Raw genomic sequence first — 22,059 nt, forward strand, 5'->3', positions numbered from 1 at the left:
AGTGTTGCTGTGTGCTTATATATTTCTATAAGTGGACATGGCCTTAATACTGGAAGATGTGGCCCAAGTAACAGAGATGAGTGTTAGAGGTAAAAGTTCATTTTGTCAGCATTCAATTGTTATGTCTCATTGACAATATTTCACTGATAATAAATTCCCTAATAAGAACAATTATGAGATTTAATATGTCCCAGCAGCTGACACTGTGGCCATCATTAAAATGGCCTTGTTAGTAATAATGCTAGGAAATGTTTAGAAAAACAATGCAGTGAAGTGTGAAATTCTTGTATAGAGAAAGTACTCTGGAAATCATGCAAATGTCTTAGGACTGTTTTTAGTTCTTTGGTGTTAGGATATTTGGGCTAAAGTGATTCCTAGTGGCTTATGATGCCTTCTGGGTCATCACGCTGTCAGGATCTCTGTCACTATCTTGACAGATTCTCACATAAATGAGCACACTTCTAGTTTCAGTAACCTTGGACTTATGTGTGTATACAAGGGGAAATGTACTTGGTCAAACTTAAACACTTAAGCTACAATATTTCTAGGTAAAAGCCCAAGATGTTGAAGCCTAGTCGTAGTACTCAGGGTGCAGTTTTCATGAAGATCTTATTTTAAAATAAGTCAAGGACTCCTTTTTCTTAGAAAGCAATGCATAGCATTTATTGCCTGTTCTCTGTGCTTCCTTGTCTCGAGTGTTTTGTGCACGCTATTTTCTGTGGAACTTAGACAGTAGACACTTTATTTTTTTCCTCTACTATTCTAAAAAAAAAAAATAAGATTTGTGATTTAATCTTGGGCTTTAGAGCATGATTCTCCTTAACAAGAATGAAAAATGAGATTGGGTGCAGCCAAGACAAAGCACTTGCTTCCTAGAGAGTCCACTTTAAAAGTATAAGGGTATTTAAGGATAGCATATACCAGAAATCTGCATTTAAATAGACTTGTGATGCATGGCAGTTTATATCTGTTTTCCTCTGTAAAAGGTTTGCTGTTAGTTTGGGTTTATCATAATTTAAATCGTGCAGTTTTATGATGGAGTATTAGTGGGTACCTGCAGGAATACTGATTTGGAAGATTTACTTGGTTATGTACAGGCTGTTTACATTGAGAAGGGAGATCGAGGGGACTGAGAAGGCTGGACTGTGCTAAAGTCCTGAAATAAAATCAAATATAGCTCTCTAGTCCTGTTTTAGTCAAGAAGATCCTAAGCAAAGGGGATTGAAGGTTGTTTTATTCAGACCGTGTACGTACAGACCTTCATAGCTGAATTACGTGGCACTTGAAGATTTTATTTTTTTATCACTGCCTGTATGTATTTGATTTGTATAATTAGGATTCAAGTGGGCATACTTTCCAACAGTAGACTCTACAAACAGTGTTACTGTTCTGGGACTCTGATAAAAATGAACCGTGGGGAATTTTTTTTTTAAATCTTTCTATTTGGATTTCATGTCAGGGGAAAGAAGGAAAGGCAGGTACCCCCGGGGAGGTCAGCACTCTACAGGCCTAGAAACAGCTAAAAGAAAAGTTTTTTGTGTTGTACATTACAGTCTCCTGCTTGGGTAAGGCAAGGCAAATCCACCGCTTTGGACAGCTGGTGCCCAGGGCCACCTCCTTACCCCACGTCTGTCCCTGCGTGGGCCACGGGCTCCTTGCGGAGCAGCCGCTGGGGCCGTGCTGGGCAGAGGCGCCGCCATTTCCTGCCTCGGCAGGCGGTGGGGCCTCTGCGGGAGGGCAGCGCTGCCGGTTCCCGCCACTTCCAGCCGGTTCCCGCCGGTTCCGGCCGGCCGGGCGCCCCGCTGAGGGCACTGAGGGGGAAGGCGGGAAACCTGCAGGCAGCAGAGCCTGGGCCAGGGCAGGAGAGGTGTCTGCGTAAGTGTGTGTGTGTTTTCTGCCAGTAGCTGACAGGGTGATCAGAGGTGTGAGCTAGCTGGCAACAAGTTACATGAAATGAACGTTCTCCTGGTGGAGATGGTTCTGCTTGCGGCAGTGAAGGGCGGAGGGCGCAGGGGATGCCTGGGCCTGACGTGGCTGTGGCAGGGGGAGCTGCTGTGACCGTGGGGCTCTGGGAGGAGCTGTGTGAGGTTTGTGGGGTGCCAGCTCTCTGCAGGGGTCACTTCGAGCAGTATGGAAACAGGGAGCAGGTGATGGGCAAGGGCCTGGAGCCAGGGCTGTCCCCACCTGTGGGGTCTGGGAGCGGTGGCGGCAGCTGCGAAGCCTCGGAGCTGGCTGGGGCGCCGCTCCCTGGGGAGCAGCGTGAGGTGGCAGGGACAGCAGGGCTCTGGGCAGGTGGGCTGGGGCCCAGCTGCTGACTGCAGCAGCTTTTGAGCCTGAACTGACTCAAGCCGTTCCTTTTATTGTTTACCTTAGTTAACATTAACTTACAGACTTCCTCAGGTGCTGCTGAGAAAGTCAGTCATAACGAACTGCTACAAGGCATAGAAAGAGTACTAAATATCAGGAAATACCAGTTTCTGTGACAGGAGGGGGACATAATGCACGGAAAATATAAAAGGGAAGGGTGGCTTCAGTTCAGGTGCAAAAGCAGCATCTGAATTCTTAAAATGGCATCAAGTGTCGGCATTAATACTCCTCTGAGCTTTACAGCCTCACAAACTCCTCTTCTGTAATTCAAGCTGTTCAGGATCATAAACAGTTATTCTCAGTGCTGCTGAGACCATTGTCACACTTGTATCACAATTTTGATCTTTGATGTCTGTCATGCATCAGAAGGCAAACACAATTACGTGCATATCAAGAATACCTCAGAGTGGTTTAAGACATCAAGGTTAGTCACAGGATGCTTTTGATATTCCTCTTCTCCCTCATGACTGTAGAGTTTTTCATTAAGTGAAGATGTTCAAGTTCAGGATTAAGAGATGGTGGTTGGAGAAACAAGACAGACACTTCAACTTGCATCTCTAACAAATGACACAGTCGGTGACCTCGTGTCAAACTGTGGGAAGATGATCAGTAGTACTATGGGCTCTGGGAATCTAAGGTGAAAAGGTAAAATTTCATTTTGGAAAAAGTGTTGTTTTTTTTTTTTTAAATGAGCCTTACACTGTTTAGGTCATGTTTCTCTGTTGCCATTCATCAAAACACACTGGTGTCTGGATTTTGTCCCAGAGATACAGCCTGTTGCAAGAGATGCTTTTTCACCTCAGTAATTTTATTTTGTGGCTTCAAGGAAAATGGATCCTACAGTGTTAAAACTTCTTCCATACAAGCTAACCTACATGTGCTGACATGAGGTAGGACCAAAACTACCCTTTCATCTTCATTTGCTCAGCTTGAACAGTAAGAGTGTGTGTGCAACAGATGTACCATGTAGTACTCAGTCTAATGTTTTAAAATTCATTGGGGGCAGAAGAGGCAAGGACAACGATAAGTCTGTTTTGCTGGATGATTATCAAGCCACAGTTGTTTCAAAGGGGCACAAGCCTTTTGAGAACCTGAATGTGTTGAAAATCATACCAAAGTCTACAGCAGTCCCTTGCAGATTTCCTCCCTGTCTCTCTTCCCCACCCCCCTCATAACAAAGTCCTACATCTTAGTGTCAAGATCATCAGGGATATAGTGGTGTTGCTATTATTGATGCTGTTATTCTGTGAGATGATGTTTCATCAGTGTTTAAAATAAGGCCACTGTCTTGCAAATGTTTTCAGCTCCTTGGTTTTGTACACAAGAGTCCCTTCAGAGACAACAGAATAGCTTTGCAAGTGTAGTCCAGCACATGTATAAGTGCTTACAGAATGAGTACTGAAGTCTGATTAATATGCAAGATGGAAAAACAGATCGAGAGGGTGAAAGCTTAGCGTGGAAAGATCAGTGCAAGAAGAAATACATTTATGCTAAGAAATATTTCGTACACAGGAAGCAATGTTGCATGAAAAAAGGCCGAGACCCTAATAGTGAGACTTCGGAAGTGAAGTTACCAGATATTTGGCAAAACCACTAATCCTTAACAACTCTAAAAAGCAAGAAAATTTCATTAGTAATGTGGTGTTTTCAAACTGTAGTGTGGTGGATCATTTAAGGTGCAAGTTTGGCAAACTACTTCTATTTGTGAGCAAGCTGGAACTGGAAGTGTTGATCCGGATCTTTTTGTTCTGTTTGGTTTAGTACTGTGTAGAGATGAGAGAAAGAATAATGAACTGGGTGCTAACAGAATTTAACACTGGGGATGACTTTTTGGGGGAGTGCTGAGACAGGGAACCAACTGGTTTATTCAGCTGAAAGTAGAAGATCAAAAATATGAAAAAGCTGTGTGGCCAGTCTGCCAGAGGAATTCATTGAGAAGGAAAAGAAGGATGCATTGCAGTTGGAATACTAGGTTTTGAACATTGGATGTAATCAAAGCTTCCTGATTTAGTTTTGATAGGTTGTTTCTCATACCTGTAGATGTGTCTCCTTCCTTCTTGCTACTCCTTTTGTTTTTTATTTCCTTTTTAATGTGGAAGTCTTCCTTTTGAAATAGCAGTGGTTCAAAGACTGGACAATACCTTTGGTAGGGAAGTATGGAATTCAATTTGGTCTTTAATCTTTTGCCCTAAAAAGGTTGTAACAGCTGTAACATTTTGCAAATGGATTTAATAATAAAAAGAAGAGTCAGTGTGTCATGATACATTTCTGAGAAGGAAATAATAATGGTTTCTATTGGAAACCTGGAAATGCCATTATATGCCTGTATGCTGACATAGTGTGCAGACTCACTTTGACTGTTGTATTACTCATGTACGTAGCAATAAAGGAAGCTATTTCCCCTGCTGTAAATTGCATGTTTACAAGCACAATACCGTAATGCAGATGGCTGGTGGTTTGGACACAGCTTTTGTTAGCTGTTGCTTAAAAAAGCCAAAGAAACAAAACTAAGCCCAGTCTGATTCAGATGCTTACTCTCACGGCTGACAGGGGCTATGAACTCTTTATGCCACCATTCAGCAAGCTTTTTAGTCAACCAGAGGAGGAGTTGAATCAGCTATTGCCAGGATCCCTCAAGACTGATAAAAATCACATGTGTTTCACCCAACAGTAGGTTGTAATTTGGGCAGCTATAAGCTTGTCTGTTCCACCAAACATGAACAGGTATTGTGAAAGGGGGTAAGGTGGCTTCCTTCTGTTCTCTGTTTGGTCCCACAACTGTTAATGACCACACCAAAGTAAAGGTTGACTACAAACCCAAACCCTGTTAAAACTGGAAATCTTACCTCATCAACATGATAATTCTGCTGAAGCAGGCAGCAGGAAAAAAAATACAGAAAAAGACTGAATTTCAAGGAAGAATTTTTGTCTGGAATGATACATGAAATATAAGAGATAAATATGAAAGAGTTAATCAGTGTGCTGCAGACACAGCAGATAAAGCAGCTCTACAATCAGCAGAACTAATTAAGTCAGATTTCCACATGGAGTATGTATTGTTGTTCGAATTTTCTAGTAACAACTAAAGCTTTTGTTTGGAGTATCCGTAATGGCTCTACTTTGCATGGACTCCAGGATCTGCCTATCATGAACTGGGCTCACATTACAGCCGTTCAGGAGGTAATTGATAGGAATTACCTCCTTTGCTGGCCATAGTCCCATGAAATGTATAAGTGCTTAACCTTTGTGACTTCTCTCATGTTGTCAGATGTAACTGAAATTGACCATTGGATTCAAAATTACTAAAAAGCGCTGACTGGCAGATGTACTCCCATGCACAGTGTGAGTTCATTTGCCTTGTTTCTATAGGAAACCGGCCTCCAAACCGTTCCCAGAGTGTCAGAGCTGCCTCGGGGAGCGGCTGCAGAGGGCGGCAGGGCCTGGTCCTCCCTGGCTGTGCGGAGGGGCAAGGCTCCCCTGTGCATTGCACTCTGGCATAACCCGTCTGCTGCTCGCTCTCTCGGGGTGGCATCCTGCCCCTTGGTCTTGCTCTGGAGTGGCTGAAAGCACTTGATTTCTCTATTTTTTTTTTTTTTTTGACTAGGCAAATAGCTATAGTGTTCATAGCAATATCCTGCAGCAGGTAACTTAAGGTGCCAAATATAACGGGCTCCATTGTAACCAGATCAGAACCCATGACCCCTACCAAACCCTGTATATGGAAGGGAATGAGTAATAGGTTGCAATAATTGTTCCCAACACAATCCCTACCAGCTGTATCATTCTGGTGCAATTTGACAATTTCCAATTTTGTCTCCTGGAAGAGCTTGTTGAGGTACTTTCTGTTTCTGTGAAGATCGCGAATGGCAGCTGTACAGTGTCGCTTGTCATACTTAAGCATGATGAAATGTTGGCTGGAGTGCTGCAGTGACAAGGACAGAGCCGCCTGCTGCATTGTGTCTGTTCCTGTCTGGAAAGGCTGTTCCAGTCTGTGACCTGCTTCTCCTTCCATAAAAGTGGAAACTACTATTGTCAAAGCAGCCAAGCTTTTTCAAAGTGCAACCTGGTTCTCTTATGGTAGGGTGCACATATGCTGTCCTACAAAGATGGCTGCTGCTGACATGTCATGGGGGGTGGGGGAGAAAGAAAAAGTTGGGTTTGTTTTTGTTTTGTTTTGTTTTTTTAAACAAAACCACAAAGACCAACCCCACCAAAAACCAAAACCCAACAACAAACTCATAACATTTAGCTATTTCCAGGACCACTTTGTTCTGGCAGTTCCACAGAACACATAGTATTGTGAGAAGTGAGTAGACACATTGGATGAAGTTAATGAGCTGGACAAAATCCATGTATGCTGCTCAGCTGAATGTGGACACAAACCTGCTTTTACACTACAGAGGACTGTTGTGTTGAGCCACAGCAATTTGTCCAGTCCTGACTCTGAAGAGTGCAGAGAACTGCAAAGGCTCCTGCCATTTATCTGTGCTCTACCTCATGGGATTGGCTGTTTTATGCCACCAGATAGTGACTTTCTGTTGTGAATGAGTGTGATGAGGGGCAAATTTAATTCTACACAAGCACCTTCAAAACTATGTAAATGAAAAACATGTGTAGGCCAAGGAAGGGTGAGGGCCCGAAAGGTAAAGACTTATAAAACCAGGGGAGATGTGAGATAGCAGTACAACTTGAGACCTAGTTCCAGATTTGATAAACAAATATTTGCTTAAGGTTAATTCTCTTTTGGGATTTTTTTTGCTGTTTAAAGATATGCTGAAGTGTTTTGAGGGACCAGGGAACTGGATAAGAACTAATCTACTTAATGCCGAACTTGGTGTTGAAGTTCTTCCTGCCCTCTGGGGCTCAACAGTTGTCATCTTGGAAAAAAGGGAAGAAAACAAACCCTATGTATTTTTAATAGTAGAGTAAGGATCTTCTGTGTTTATGAAATGTCTAGTGCTAGATCCATACATTTCATAACCATGTTTAAGCCACCTCCAGGGCCACATGAAACAGATCACCAGTACATTTAGTAAACACAGGGAATGACAGGAGCGTAGTTATCTTGAGCAGTAGATGGTAACACTCGAATCTATGATGGCTACTTGATTTTAAAAACAAAGCTGTGTTTTCCTAACCTAGACATTTCCTATTAACCCCGCAAATCTTGCTAAAGCAAAAAATACTTGTTATAAAATACTTATCTTTTATTTCAATCTAGCATATGAAAAATTAATTTTGAATCACTCTTATTGTTTCAGACAAATTGCACAGCAGGTTTAAGTAGGAGAGTCAGAAATTAATTAACTGGATTAACAGAGAAATGTGCATAGACTGTTTTAAAGTCCTTAGGTTTTGGCCTCCAGCAAAATCTTTCAGTCTTTTCGTTTGAGAAATGTTCTGCCTTAGGGTCTGGATGACTCATAGACTGACAGTAAAATGCATGAGCCTTCACCTTAAGTCACTGGTTCAAATATGATTCAAGTCAGTAGTAAATGCAAGTCATATTTTCTAATGTATGCTCAGTGATCTGAAATATAATTCTCAGGACCAGAGCCAGCAAATGACTGAGGTGTCTAGAAACTAGTGACTTGCAGGTCTAGACTTTAAGCACTTGGCCTTCAGAGGAGAGGTCAGTTGCTGTGCTGTCTGTGGCTCCCAGAACAGGGCATAGGTAGAACTGGGTGCCTCAACACGTGGTTCTGTGGGCCAAGGTAGAGAGATGAGTGTGCACAAACTTGCTGAGAAATAAGAACCTACCACGAACAAGTAGGCTGTATTGACATGAAGGGTGTTACTGAGATTTTGTCCCATTCTGGGGGTCTGATGCTTGGCTGCAGTGTTAGCTTAGCTATTTGTTGATAATAATGAAAATGATCACCTCCTTTCCTAGCTGAGTGCTGTAAGTAGTTTTTTGCGTATCTTGAGTCTTCTGTCGTGTAGATTACCAAATTCTTTCCTGGAACAGCTTCAACAGGAAGTAAATCTGCTCAGTTGCTCCAGCTTTACTCTTCTGCCTAACACACATCCTGGGATTAACACAAGCCTGCTGTGAGATGTGGGCTTGCAGTCCCTCAGCCAGGGTAGAGAACTGAACCAGGGTCTCTTTTTTTCCAAATGGAGTGCTCTAGCAGCTATGAAGACCAGATCATAGATAGAGGGGATAAAGTTCATGCTTGCCTTCATGCCCTACATCTGGGCTGTTATAATAAAATGTTAATGCTGCATTCGGATTTTTAGAATTAGTCAAGAATTTCTATAGCAATGTTAAACCATTAAGGGGCAATCACAGCATTATGGTTTGAATTTCCAACTTCTGGAAAGCAGTTTTTAAATGGGGATATTCCTGGAATCTTGGGTTAAGACTTGCTTTCCACCAGATTTTGTGCTAAATAAACTTTAGCATGCACATTGTTGCTAGTGAGCACATGTTCGTCAGTCACGTTTGTAGCAACCATATGCCAAAATGAATTCAGTCAAAAATGTTTTTGTATGACTTTCCAGGCAAAAACTCTTCACAACTATCAGATGTTTCAGCTCCTTTTAAGGGATGGTATTGAATTTTATGTCATGGCTGGAAGCCCAAAAAGGCAGTTGCACTTTGTCCATGAGTCTTTTTCCTGGATACTCTTTGTCATTCCTGAAAACACCATTTGGGGCTTTAGAGGGCTTCAGGTCAGTTGTGATTGGTGAGGGAACTGCTTGCTGCTTAGTTTCAGGTCACTTATCCAGTGGAGTCATTTATCAAGGTGGCCGAGGCCTGTGGTGCTCCCTGCTTTCCTTACGAGTCTCCAAAAGAATCTGAGAGTTCCCTTCACATTTAAAACTCCGGCCTGGGGAAGAAATAGTGGCTACTGACTTCATGGCTATAGTAATTTCATGATTGCTTGAGGAGATTGGTGGCCAGCTGGGGAGAAGATAAATCAACCGTTTGTCCTCCTGTCTTTCAAGTGAAAGATCTATTGATCACCTACTAATAGTCTTGTTGGACTAAGACAAAGATCTGAACTGTAGCACTCTACTAAAATGGCAATTCATCCTGCAGCTACTCAGGTGCTGCTAAAGCCCGAAACACGGAAGGATATGAACAAACGGATTTTTTTTTTTAACAAAGCAGAGAGGGAATGCATCCTTTAGAAAGCAGTTTTGCCTTAAGTTTTCTTTTCCATAGCAAACCTCTGATACATGATTTCTGAGCCCTGCAAGAAGGTGTAAAAATGCATTCTGTAAACATGCACCTATTCTACTTTTTTCCTAGGCAAAATGGTGAGTTTGTTTTTAATCCAAAGCTGTTCTGATTTTATTCAGTTTTCCCTTTCAGTCTAAGGGCTTTTTTGATTGTGTATTTTTCAAACCATTTCAGTTATGAAGCAGGAGATGTTGCTCTGGGTTGCTGTTTGGACAGTATGTCTCGAAGTTGCAGTAAGCCTCCTTTAAAGCTGAGAGTTGCTAAACCTTTCCCCTCCTAGAAAACTTCTGTCATCTGAACAAGCCCTTTCAAAAGATGCAGCATGCACTACAAAGCAGGCTTTGCTGTCTGGAGGAGAGGGGCTTACAGAAAGGCTGTGTTTTAGACTTAAATATAGGGCAAAGATCAACAATCACACCCTAAGGTGTTTTCAATGCAGATATTCACAGACCTGTTCTTACACTGTGTAATTGGACTTGCCTTTAAATTAGATCAATACTTGGCTTCTTTCCTGATGTACTATCACAGTCTGATGAAAAGATCTTTTCTGTGATCCATAATTAGCCTTGCTGCTGTTCCAATACTAATCACTGCTGAGTATCAGCCAGGTAACAGATAAAGTGGGGAGCTGGGTAGTCTGAGTTGGGAGCAATCTGGGTCTGAAGAGTTTGTCCCAAGTTCTTACAACTTTTCTTCATGTTTGATATTCAAGGTTGTAGAGCTGTGTGGTGGGGAAGGAATTATTGGGGTTTGTTTAAAAAAAATAAAATCACTTTCAGTAGCTTCATGTCATTTTGAGGTAGATGCAAAATGGTACACGGTGAAAAATGAGAGGGGAGGAGGGAGATATTTTGAAAGAATAGTAAATAGCTCTGCAGGTAAGGCATTTCGTTCAAGATAGGGGAGAGCGAGCACCCCCTTACAGCGCTTCTGCAGATTGTTCCTTCTTGATACAACGCTATTGTTGGGAACCAGGACTGCTAGGACTTGCAAAGTACCTTTCTTTTTTCCTCCCTCTATCTTACCTTTTTTTCTCCCTTCATGACAAAATATCTTCCCTTTATTTCTTCATTTTTTACACTGAAAGCAGGTGCAGTAGACTTGCACAGCTTTTGTCTTTTTTTTTTATATGCAACTGTTTTTTTGCAACTACTTTCAGGCATATGAGCTACTGACCCTTCTCTTATTTGGGAAGGAAATTGTCAGTCAAAGCCAATCATTGTGTATATTTCATGCAATTTCCCTTTTCTTAAGTGTAAATTACAAGCTTTTAAAACAAACTCATCTTGTTTATTGTTTATAACAGTCATTTCATAAGTGGTTTGCTTAGATGTATTAAGGCAGTTATTAGTAATGAAGTATTGATGTCTAACAGCATACTGAGCTTCTGCAAGTATAAAGGAGCTAGATATGGTCTGCAGGGTGTTATCTCAAATATTATGAAATGTTGAGCACACAATTACCATCTTATTAGGGTAATAATGTTGAAAGAACTGTTTAGACATTTAATTGGTATCAAACAACATGTGATTGCCTGTTGATTCGATATCAATTACAACAAAGTATGAACTGACATTTGATAAACATAGTAACTGATAGCTTGCTTTTGTTATGCCAATTAAATGGCTAAACATCTCCTGGAAGGAGTTATAAATCATTAGAAAATAACTAACATGTTTGGCAGCTTGTCAAGTGATCTGTAAACATGGGGGCTTCTGGCTGTGTTTGGGGAACTTGGGCATTTTCTCACAAATTGGGTCTGTCTTCAGCATAGAAACTTTGAATAACCAAATACTTAACTTCACGAGAGTTATGCTTTTCCTCACTAGCAAATTAATTTGATGAAATAGAGGTATAAATATTTACTAATTTGAGTTAAACACAGGAAAGCCAGATAATTCGCATGATCTCCTTACCCAATTTTGCCAGCAGACACCCTATCTGAGAGCTGTTTCCTGGTCATGGTTTAATCTATGTATACCCGTATACAAATCTGCCAACACATTGATTTACATTTCTCTGTGGAAATTAAGATTTGTACCTTTGTTAAATTGACTGGTGCAGTATGAGAGTACAACTGAAAGACTCGGATGAGAGCAAGAATGTAATTTTCTTTTGCAGTGCAGGCAGTATGTTATTGTCCCACGTGCTCTGTAGAACAAGGATTTTGTTTCAACCTTGAAACTGCTCAGTGGATGTTGTAACTGATGAGAGCTTAATATAAAAAGTAAATTAATGAGCATTAGGAAAGCGAGCTTCTGAGGGAAGGAGGGAGATCTATGTGCATGTACCTTGATAAGGCTTCTCATCAACTGGTATAAATGAAAATGTTCCAGGAATTGTTATGTTTCAGCCCAAGGCTTAATTGGACCATTTACTCTTTCAGGCTGTAGCACAGAAAGATGAGGGATGTGTCTTCCTAGAAAACTTAACAGAAGAGACAATGTCTTGCTATCTCTGTATCTTTCTGTGGTTATGTTTACATGCACATACATTTGACTTTTCCTATTTTGATTGAAGCTCCAAAGGGAAAAGACTGGGAATACTCCTTTTCTACCAAAGTTCTGGTAGAGATTTCTTCTGGATCCCCTATACAGTTATGCTCCCTGAATACAAAGGAAGAAGCTCTCAGTCCTGTGACTGACACTTGGCAGCCTTTCCTCTATGTTGAGCTGGGAGACAGTGGCCAGGACAGGAGGAAGTTCCAGCAATCCACAGAGACTCATTTCCTCTTTCGTCCTCTCTGGAGCTTGTTCTTACGGCATTGGGTTTCTTGAGACAGCTGATTGCTGGTTTGGGGGGCCTTTCCCCCTTCCATGTTTGCTAGCCTGCAATGCCTCTGGCTTTTTGCCCTCTGCGTCTGCAGTAAAGAATATATGTGGCTTATAATATTATTTCTGGGATAACTCATGAGGAACAAAGGAAGCATTTCTGTCAAATGACAGACGATGGTGGTATTTGTTTGAGTTTACAGTTTCCCTGGATGTGCAGCTGTGCAGAGCTATCTTTCAAAATGCCTCCTCTTATTAACTTCTTAGGCTCCTGAAGGTTGTGTCCTATGGCATATTTGCTCAGACAGCCAATTCATCTTGCATATAGCAGCAAGAATAGCAGTGTGTTTAGCATTTTGTTGGTTTTTTTTTCCTTTATGAAATGAAATTATTGCTTATAGAAAAAAATGATTAATTCATCACAACGCAAGAAGGCTTGTCGCTGAAATGCTGTAAATGTCAACAAGTGTTATCGTGACGTAATGTCAAAATTGACTTAAAATAGCTCTGTTACGTGCAGATGAAATGTTTCTTTGGGAAATGTTGCATTCTGTGTCAACTTCATTACCTAAACTGCCTTTGATTACTTTGATGTGTAACATCTCTCTCTAATTCAAATACCTTAAATGAGTGCTATATAATCATTGCTGTGTTTTCAGCAGAGGGAAGATAGATGGTTAAGTGCTGCAACTTGTACAACATAGCAGGTAGTTCTCAGCTATTGTTTGTGTAGCTGGGTTATTGCCATTTGTTTAAAACAGTCTTGCTAGAGGAGTAGTCCTGTGGCTGCGAGGATGGATAGAACTGTAGCTTTGAATAAGTTTAGAGTTTTTTTAAAGTTGTCACTAAAAGAGTTGCTGATCACTTTGCATAAACTATTCCAAGCTCTACTGAAGCCAATAGCAATCTCGCTCTTAGTTATAATATTGAATAGAAAGGTTATTCTTTTCATGTGTTTCAGATGCTAAATCTTGCTAAATGTGTTTCAGATGCTAAATCTTCCAGTTCTTCTGTGTGTAATGTTGCTTCCTGGTGAGAGAAATTTACCAGATGGAACATCAAAAAGTTGTTGTGTTTGGATGTTGTTTTTTTTTTTTTAAAAACAAAAAGGTGTGTGTATGGGGGAAAGAAAGTCCAGTCAGGCAGGAATCCTTTGACTTGCTTTTTCATCAGAGAAACTTGCCTGGAGTCCAGACTCAGCCTGTGCAGCTGTCGACAGTGAAATGCTCTCCGGAATTGTGTTGATTCACTAGTATATCACTTTAGAAGTGAAGAAATAAAAACAATCTGATGTTGCAACATTCTATTTCAATGTTTCCCAAATGGTGTTTTCTTTTCTTTTGGCTGTGATTTGAATGTTTTGTCTTTAGATATATTGATACAGACTGGAGAATTAAAAATCAAACTGAGTCTTTCCAGTTCTCCTGCAAAAATGTTTTGATTAGTCAAAAATGAATAAAAATAATCCCTCCTTGCCTTCCCACCTGCAATTTGTCTTCAAAATGTTTAAGCTTTTGGGTTTTTTTCCCTACAAAACATGAAGCAAGAGACCTGAGAGAGAGAGAACTTCTGTTGCCTGACTGCTGCTTTCTGCATTGCTTTGACTGTGCTCTTCTGAAGTGTGCCTTTTTGCATTGAGTACTTTGTGTTACACATATATAAAATAAACACATAATTGCTGTTAATCTTACAACTAAATACAGCCTATGCTGTGAGAGAGTCATGGAAGTGTCACTTTTGTCAGCTTACTTCATTGCAGTGGGTAAGAAGTTGTGTAGTCCTTCATTTCTCCCTCCAGACCTCTTTCAGACAGAATTTTCACATCCCGGTCTATCATGGTGAGTTTCCTGAGTACTTGAAAGATGTAACTGTGAGTTCTTTTGACCAAGGAATTATCCAAAATTGAGTTAAGATGTCACAGCCTCTCACTGACTCTTCACTATCCTAGGGAAAAATCGACCTCTGAGAACTTCTGAGCAGCGCTTGTGCTTGCAGCCAACACATCATTTCTTCAGTTAATCAGCTTATGTTCCTTGATATTACTGTAACTTTGAGCAATCAATCTTGTGCTTGCATTGTTGGGGTAACTTCTGTGTTCATCGGAGAATCTTAAGTTCTGCTTGTGGCTCCATAGGAATTGTTGGGGAGGGGAAAAGTCCCATCGTGAGCTGCTAGAGGTAATAAAAAGGCTAACAACGGCAATAATTCTCCAAATGGAGAGTAGACATGGTGTGAATAGGTGAAATTCTGGGCCCATTCAAATCATGCTTGGTGCAAGTCTGTAACTACCAAAACCATAGCCCTACAGAAACTGAAGGTGAGGTGACGGAAGCAAGTGCCATTTCAAATACCCTTGCTGCCTACAAGACGAGACAGGCATACAGTGCGGCGCTTTGTTAACATGCTTTTCCTTTCTGATTTGGATGAAGAAGATGAGAACAAACAGGGGGACTTTAAGAGCTTTCCACTTTGTCATTCTTCCTAACCTGTCACATCCTGATCCACCTTAGGAAAGGAGCCCTTTTTCCATTATGTTAACAGAGATGAATGGAGCTGGATGCTGTTGGGATCTTGGCTTATCTGTTGTTTCAATTTGTTTTCTGCAGCACTCTCTTTCCATGGTAACTTGTACAGAAATGCGATTTGCCAGTGAGTTTTATTTTTGTTTTCAGTTAACTTTTTTCCTTATGGGACATGAGATGTCAATGAAATAGCAACGTGGTTCTCAAAATCAGTAAAACCAAGCTCTTGGGGAAAGAGCAATATGTCTCTTCTTAAGTAGCTCAACTGCTGATGATTTTACTTTACCAGAAGTCACTTTCTGAGATCATATCCTGCCAGAAGTGTTATCATCTGGATGTATATGTTCTGCTCTAGCTGCACTGTAAATTGGCTGCATAGGACATACTGCTTTAAAAGAATCCCATTGTCCCGCTTACTAATGTAAAATATGGAGTGGGGATGATGTGATGGCATTAAGAATCCCTGGTTTCTCAGCCTGTACTGTGAGGAACATGTTAAGCTTGTATTCTGCTCTCAGTATGGCAGACCTGACCCTCTTCCCACTACACATAAACTATTCACAAGCCAAATGCCCTTTCTTCCTGGCAGAGGTTTCAACCATACGCTTTCCCTGACCAGTTCACAGGAAGGAGGCTGCTGGTGCACTGCAAGGGGGAAACAAAGAGCTGCGAACAGTGAGAAAAGCAAAGCTGCACCTTTCCAAGAGTGTGTTGGACTGTAGGCTCTGTTATTAACTTCTGTGGCTCTTAGATCACAGGTGCAACTCTGTATTCATGTTCTTTTAGTTCAGTAGTGGCAGCAATATCTTAACAGTAATGGGTGAGAAGTAAGTAATAAAAGATGTAGTGATGCTATGTCAGGGCAGATTGTTTATTTAAATGATCTATCATAACAAAGAATGCTTGTTAGAAAATACAAACTAAATGTAGCATGTTGAGGTGCTGAAATCTACGTACCAGGAAAAAACTTTTCAGTTACACAAGCTGCTTAAACTGAGAGAATGGCAGAGAGTGAGGGAACAAGAAGTCAGCTATGCCTATTAATCTTCTTTGGATGGTAAAAATAATGATGAAACTACCATTTACTTCCCTGAGATTTGTTTGAACAGTATGGAGTAACACTGTAAAACACATCAGGCAGATCTGCCAGAAGGAAAGATAGAATTACTTTGGTAAGAGCTGGACAGGATTTTTTTTATCTGGCAACAGGAAATTTTCCTTTTTTTTCCTTCAAAAACTGCTGTCCAAAAGCAAAGTTCAGAGAAACTGCTCAGCAGGTTGGGACAGCTCTGTGTCATCTTACAACAGAGCAAACAAAACTGCACTTCCAAAATTGCCACACTTCCTGCTGCCTTAATTTTACTGAAGTTGAGTGGAATTATTTAGTTAAGATCTGTTTAACACAGGATTACACTCTGATAAGTATGTAAGAAACATCTCTTCTTCAATACAATCTAATTCTGTTCTCTTTTCCAAGAGCAAAATAGCCCAGGTCTAATGTTTCCTTGTCCTGCATTCTCTGCAGCATGTATTCCAGCACAGGAATAAATGGCTGTACAGATCTGGAGGAAAGGATCAAAAGGCTTGCCATCTGAAAAGGGGATTTGAATAATGAATGACACTTTTTAATCAGTTGTCTTAAACCCCGCAAGTGGTAGTCTTTCTAAATAATTTTGCCCTTGAGCTGAGAGTAAGGATGATGAATTACATAAAGGATATCTTTTCAGTTTTAAGTATTTGGAGATAAACTTTTTTAAAAAAAAAATAAATTGAAGAGTAAATTCCTGAGAACAAACCAGCAAAAAACAGACAAACTTCTATAACAACAAAGCAAGCTCTAGGACAGAAGATCAGCTCACTGTTCTTCCCCATGCTCTGTTTTGGTTCACTGATTATGGATTCATGTATTGAACCTGTCATCTGAGAGACTCCATACCATAAGCACCCTGATCTACTGTTTGCGCTCCCTCACCTTTTCCCTGGGAAGTGAAGTGCATGCACTGCAGCTTTTTTATAAATATAAACAAGGATTGCTTAAAGAAACTAAAACCTCAGCTTACAAAAAAACACCTACAGAAATCACCCTCCAGAAACATCCAGAAAAACTGGACCCCCGGTACTTTTCTACTCTGAGTATTACCACTGGACCAGATTTAGGAAGTCTTATTTTTTTCTGGTGAACAAGGAGTCATCTAATTTTGTTGCATTTAATTGATTTGACAGTGCCTGTTGCAGCACGGGGACCCAGTTGAGACACCTCGGTATTTCCATCTGGCCCCACTGCTGGATCTGTATTTGGGTTTTAGGGTATGGGTTTTTGTAGGGAAGGAGAAAGCTGATGCGCATTCAGGTCTTATCTTTATATGGAATATGGTCATACCTAAGGAAGAAGTTGTATGTAAAAGTTTAGTTATAACCCTTCACGTAAAGCTGCCTTTAGGTCGAATCTGAAGTTGAATGTGCAGTGTCTGGGGTGTACTTTTGCTGACTGCATATTAATGTGTTTGGTTCTGTTATGAAAATATGTATATCTTTCAGTGTAGTCCTATTAGACATCATCATTCCATGGATAAAATCTTTACCTTGTTGAAGCTAATAGCAAAACACCTACTAATTTTATTGGATCATGATCTATTGCCAGCTTATTCTGCATTTTACTGACACTAGATGGAATTTTTGGGTAGCTGGAAATTTGTCCAGTGTCTAGCAATTCTTCTCAGTAGTGGCCCCATCTCAGGGAAAGTGTGGTCCCCTCTTTCATGATTTTTTTGCTAATAGTAATTGAATTCCACATGCCAGATGATTATTCGCTGAATTTAGCACTACTTGCTGGAATCCAGATGTTTTCTCTGCTTCACTCCTCTTCATCATGGCATTCCTGTATGTTGTGAAAATATTTAACCTGCCGTGCCCTTTGCTGTGTACAGACAGTTCTCTGTTCTTTCAGCAGTTCTTACAAGATAGTTGTTACCCTTTGTTAGTTACAAGTGTGGTGTTTTTTTTTCCCCTCCTTGAGTCCAATATAGTGTCCATTGTGGAAATGGGGTGTTATATGGACAATTATCACATATATTAAAGAATGAAGTGGTAGTATTGAGGCTGCTGGGATTGGCAGGAAATGGAGCTTATGCATAAGTTTATTAAGCCTATATTTGTTCTTTCTAGGCCTTGGCTTTTCATTTGAGACGCTTTCTTCCCCTGCTGTGCTTTGGAAGCTGTCCTTCATTAACCCGATAGTGTCTTCCCTTGACTCTCTGCCTCTAGTTCAGTCTGATGTGAAAAGTGCACCACTGCAAAACTTCTGTTGAAACTTGAACTTCTTTTTCACTAGGAAAAGTCCTAAGACATGTATTATTAATATTCCTTCAAGATTATTCATGATGAAGTGGAAGACTATAGAGAAAGATGAAGGCTCTCTGCAGTTTTACATCTTCTAATAATCCTCAGTACAACATGAGTAGTTTCCAAATGCAGCTCTCCCACACAAACGTTTCCAAGTCAAGTCACAGGTATCTCCACAAACCCAACACAACTGCTAAGCTTGTGTTCTGACAGCCTCCCCTTCCTAACTTCCCGGTGACTGTGATAGCTATTCATACAAGCAGATATTTTTAATAGTACAAGACAAATAACGGAATGTCAAACTAGAAAACAAGGGAAACAATTATTTTCATTTTTCTAGTCTCATGTTAGTACTTTGGTTCAATGAGCTTAATATTTCTGCCCTGTGCTGCAGGTTGAAGGTACCTGGGAAGAATACCCAATGTTTCTGCGATATTGAGGCCTGTTTATGGAGACTGCCCCATTGTTTTGCAGAACATGAGGTAGTTTCTCACAAAGCTTTCTGTGTCTTGGACTACAATCTTACCATTGCACTGAAAGTGAATATCTATCTTCTGGCTTATCTTCTGGCTTCTTTGTGTAAGAAGCCCTTTCTGTTCTGAGATCATAAAAGAAGGGCTTGTTCCTCACTGTGTCATGTAATCGTCTTCTCTTGTTGCAGCCTGACATTTGAACCACACCCGCAGGCTTGAATTTAATCCATAAAAAAGCTTCTGAGATGTGCTGGTTCCATTTAATTAAAAAAAAAAAAAAAATAGGCCAAAGGGTCAGCCTTCTCTGAGGCCACGCTCAAAGCTGTAATTCAGCTAAGGGCCTGTGCTGTCTACTGACCTGAGCTGTCCCAGACCCATGTCTTGTTCTTGATTCCAGCCAGAATTTTTTCCACCCAGTTAGGATCTGTGGTGCTGCTACAGTGTTGGGCAGCCTTTTGTTCCCCCACTTACTTGCTTAGCTGTTTGCTTTTATATGTTCAGGTCATTTAAATATCTTCACAAGGGGCTCTGAAAGCATTCAAATGCTCAGATGCCTCTGAAGTCGAGACTAGCATTAGACACTCAAGCATGTCAGGCAGTGGTATACCAGACTATAATTAATTCCTAAATTTCATAAAAAAGGAATGTGCTTCTGAGTGATTTATAAATTCAAGAAGCCAAAGATTGAATTACAGCCTAGAACTTCAATCTTCCATCAGTGTGTTTGTGCTTAAATATATATAAGTAGCTTACATAACTATTTACCAATACAATGAACCTGCTGTAACTTGTTCTTAAGTTAGACTTGACATTTACAGATAGAAATTTGCTTCTGACATAGCAAGGAGATTACAGTGCTTGTGTGACATGGGAAGAAAAGGATTACAGTAATCTTGTCTTGTTTTACAGCCTTACGTAGGAGGAGAAAGATTGTAGTATGCTGCCATAGGAACGTGGAAATGATGGGGAAATTATCTGCAACGTTTTGAATAATGACCTGGCATACATTATAATATTGTCGAACTGCTGCCTTCACTGTGGAATCAAGTCCGTTGTGAGGCAGTGGGTAGGCACAGTTCTTAAAAGGAGGGAGAATTATCACTTCTTTGTGTGTGTATAGACAGCAGCAGTTCGAGTAAAATCAGGCATTCCAGTGGCGTGAAGGGAAAGGACTGGCTGTTTAATAGAAATGCACATTTTGAATGAACTGACAAAGGCATCCTATTACTTGAATGTGTAGATTCCTTGTTTTTTTCCCTTAAAGAAGTCAGTCAGGAAATAGGGACGCATTAGCATTAGAAACAGTATTGGCAAGGAAGGAAAAGGGCCAGAATGATTTATTTTTAACTTTTTATCTAATGAAAAGCTGTAGATACTTTTTTTTTTTCTTTTCTCGATATTTAGTGTTGTTTTACTGGGGGCTTCAAATGAAGAGTGTAAGGTCTTTGATCAATGGATCAGAAAAGGGTGTCTGGTTTCAGAGAAGGAAGCATCTTTTTTTTTTTTTTTTTTTTTTTCTTCTTCATGGAAAGCTCCTTTATGAGCTCTGACAGCAGGGCTTGTCAGGGTATCACCCAGACTTTCTGTTGCAATTACATTAACAAACCCAGTACTAAGCTGAGAGTTTCCTCCAAACCTGCAGGATTGTTGCCTTACAAATGCCTGAGGATACTTCTCTGAACAAAAACGCCCTTCCCTTCTTTGCTCTGACTCCAAAGCAAGGCAGGAATACCCTGAGCCAGAGGGTGGCAGGCAAAGCCCTTTTGTCCTGCACACCTAACAGGGAACCAGTCATTTTAAACATGATTGTTTACTAAAGTCAAAGCATAAATTTTCCCTACATTAAGTCTAGAGAGTTTGGATTTGTTTTCTTTCTTTTTTCCCAGCTGGAAAGACCCTTGCAAACTTCTTATGTAAAATTCAACAAAATGGCAGGAGTCCCAGTCAGTGAATCCCCAAAGCAGTGAGCCAGCTGACACGAAGTTGCATGGAGGTTTAGTGATAGCTTGGTCTTGAGCTAATAATACTCACCTGCTGCTGTTCCAGCAGACTTTTGTTTCTCTTGGGGCAGGGAGGGATTTTGTTTGGCTGCAGTCACCTGTGAGACTTCTGCAGGAGACTGGAGGACAATGTGTTACTGCAACTGTGTCCTGGAGTCTGATTCGTTCAGTGATCAAGTGATGTGGACATTGCTATCTCTGCTTTTGCAGCTGGACAGAGACTAGCTTATGAGAAAACACCCTGGGGTGAAGGTCTGGGGTTCTTGTATTAACACTATATAACATTGGAGATTTCTGCTAGGTGGATGATGTAACTTTTCTCGCTTTTTTTTTTTCCCTATTTGTTATCTAAAAAAAAAATTATTTGGTACAGGAGGGAAGATGGAAATAGGAGTGTTAGTGAGAAGGACAAGAGACCGATGGCAGGAATGAAAAACAGACTGTAACAACTGGTGGAAACAAATTGTGAATATTAAAGAATCTTGTTACCTTGGTAATGTAGCAACAGTGAGCTTCAGTACAGAGATGGGAATAAAAGTAGCTCGTAAATATGAACAGGTCAAGTCAAATTTGAAGCAAGGGAAACCTGTCTATAAATGTGGTGTACCCCAGGAGCCTTACAATCTCTGTTAAGAAAATGGTTAATAAAAATCCCAGGCAGTACAACTCCAGGACTGATATGACACATGAGAAGTTTCCTTCCTGTAGCTACAATGCCATCTCTGCTGCAGAAGAACTTGTTAAATGCAAAAGTGCCTGGTGCTGCTGGGTGGATATGTGATGCCTAATGTTTGCTCATAGTGGGTTTCCCTTTTATGTCAAGCTGAAGACAAGGACCTTTAAATCTCCAGGTGTCACAAGTATCAGGTTTGCTCTTGGGTTTCTTTCATAGATATTTATTAGGTCTTTTGCATTACAGAATAGAGATAGAATTCTTCCTTTTTTTTTCCTTTCTTAATTTTCCACATTATTTCTTTACTTCTCATCCTTCCTCACTATCTTGCAGCATGGGTAAATTAGTATTTTGCTCTCTAGTGAAGATCTAGTTAGTTCAGACACTTAAGGGAGTGAGAGCCTCGAGATTATCCTGGAACTGAAATCTTCCCTGGAAAAATTGTTTGTGGCTCAGAAAATTACAGGTCGATTGTATTGAGTAAATTAGACTGTCTTACACTGGTTCTTACCCGGAAAAAAATACTACTGGCGGAGAATCCAATCAGAGGTGTTTTGTTTTTCTCCATTCTGCTTTTGCTGTCATGTTGTGTTCTGCTTCTGTCAGGAATAAACGAAATCTGCGACGGAGCCATTCAAGTAGCAGAAGTAATAGCTTCTCACTAGAACTAGGGACATTTTGTGGAAGTTTCACAAAGGGATGTAAATTTGACTTTTTCCTTG

The sequence above is a fragment of the Nyctibius grandis genome, chromosome 4 (genome assembly GCF_013368605.1).
Source record: "Nyctibius grandis isolate bNycGra1 chromosome 4, bNycGra1.pri, whole genome shotgun sequence".
In the NCBI taxonomy this organism is placed as follows: Eukaryota; Metazoa; Chordata; class Aves; order Nyctibiiformes; family Nyctibiidae; genus Nyctibius; species Nyctibius grandis.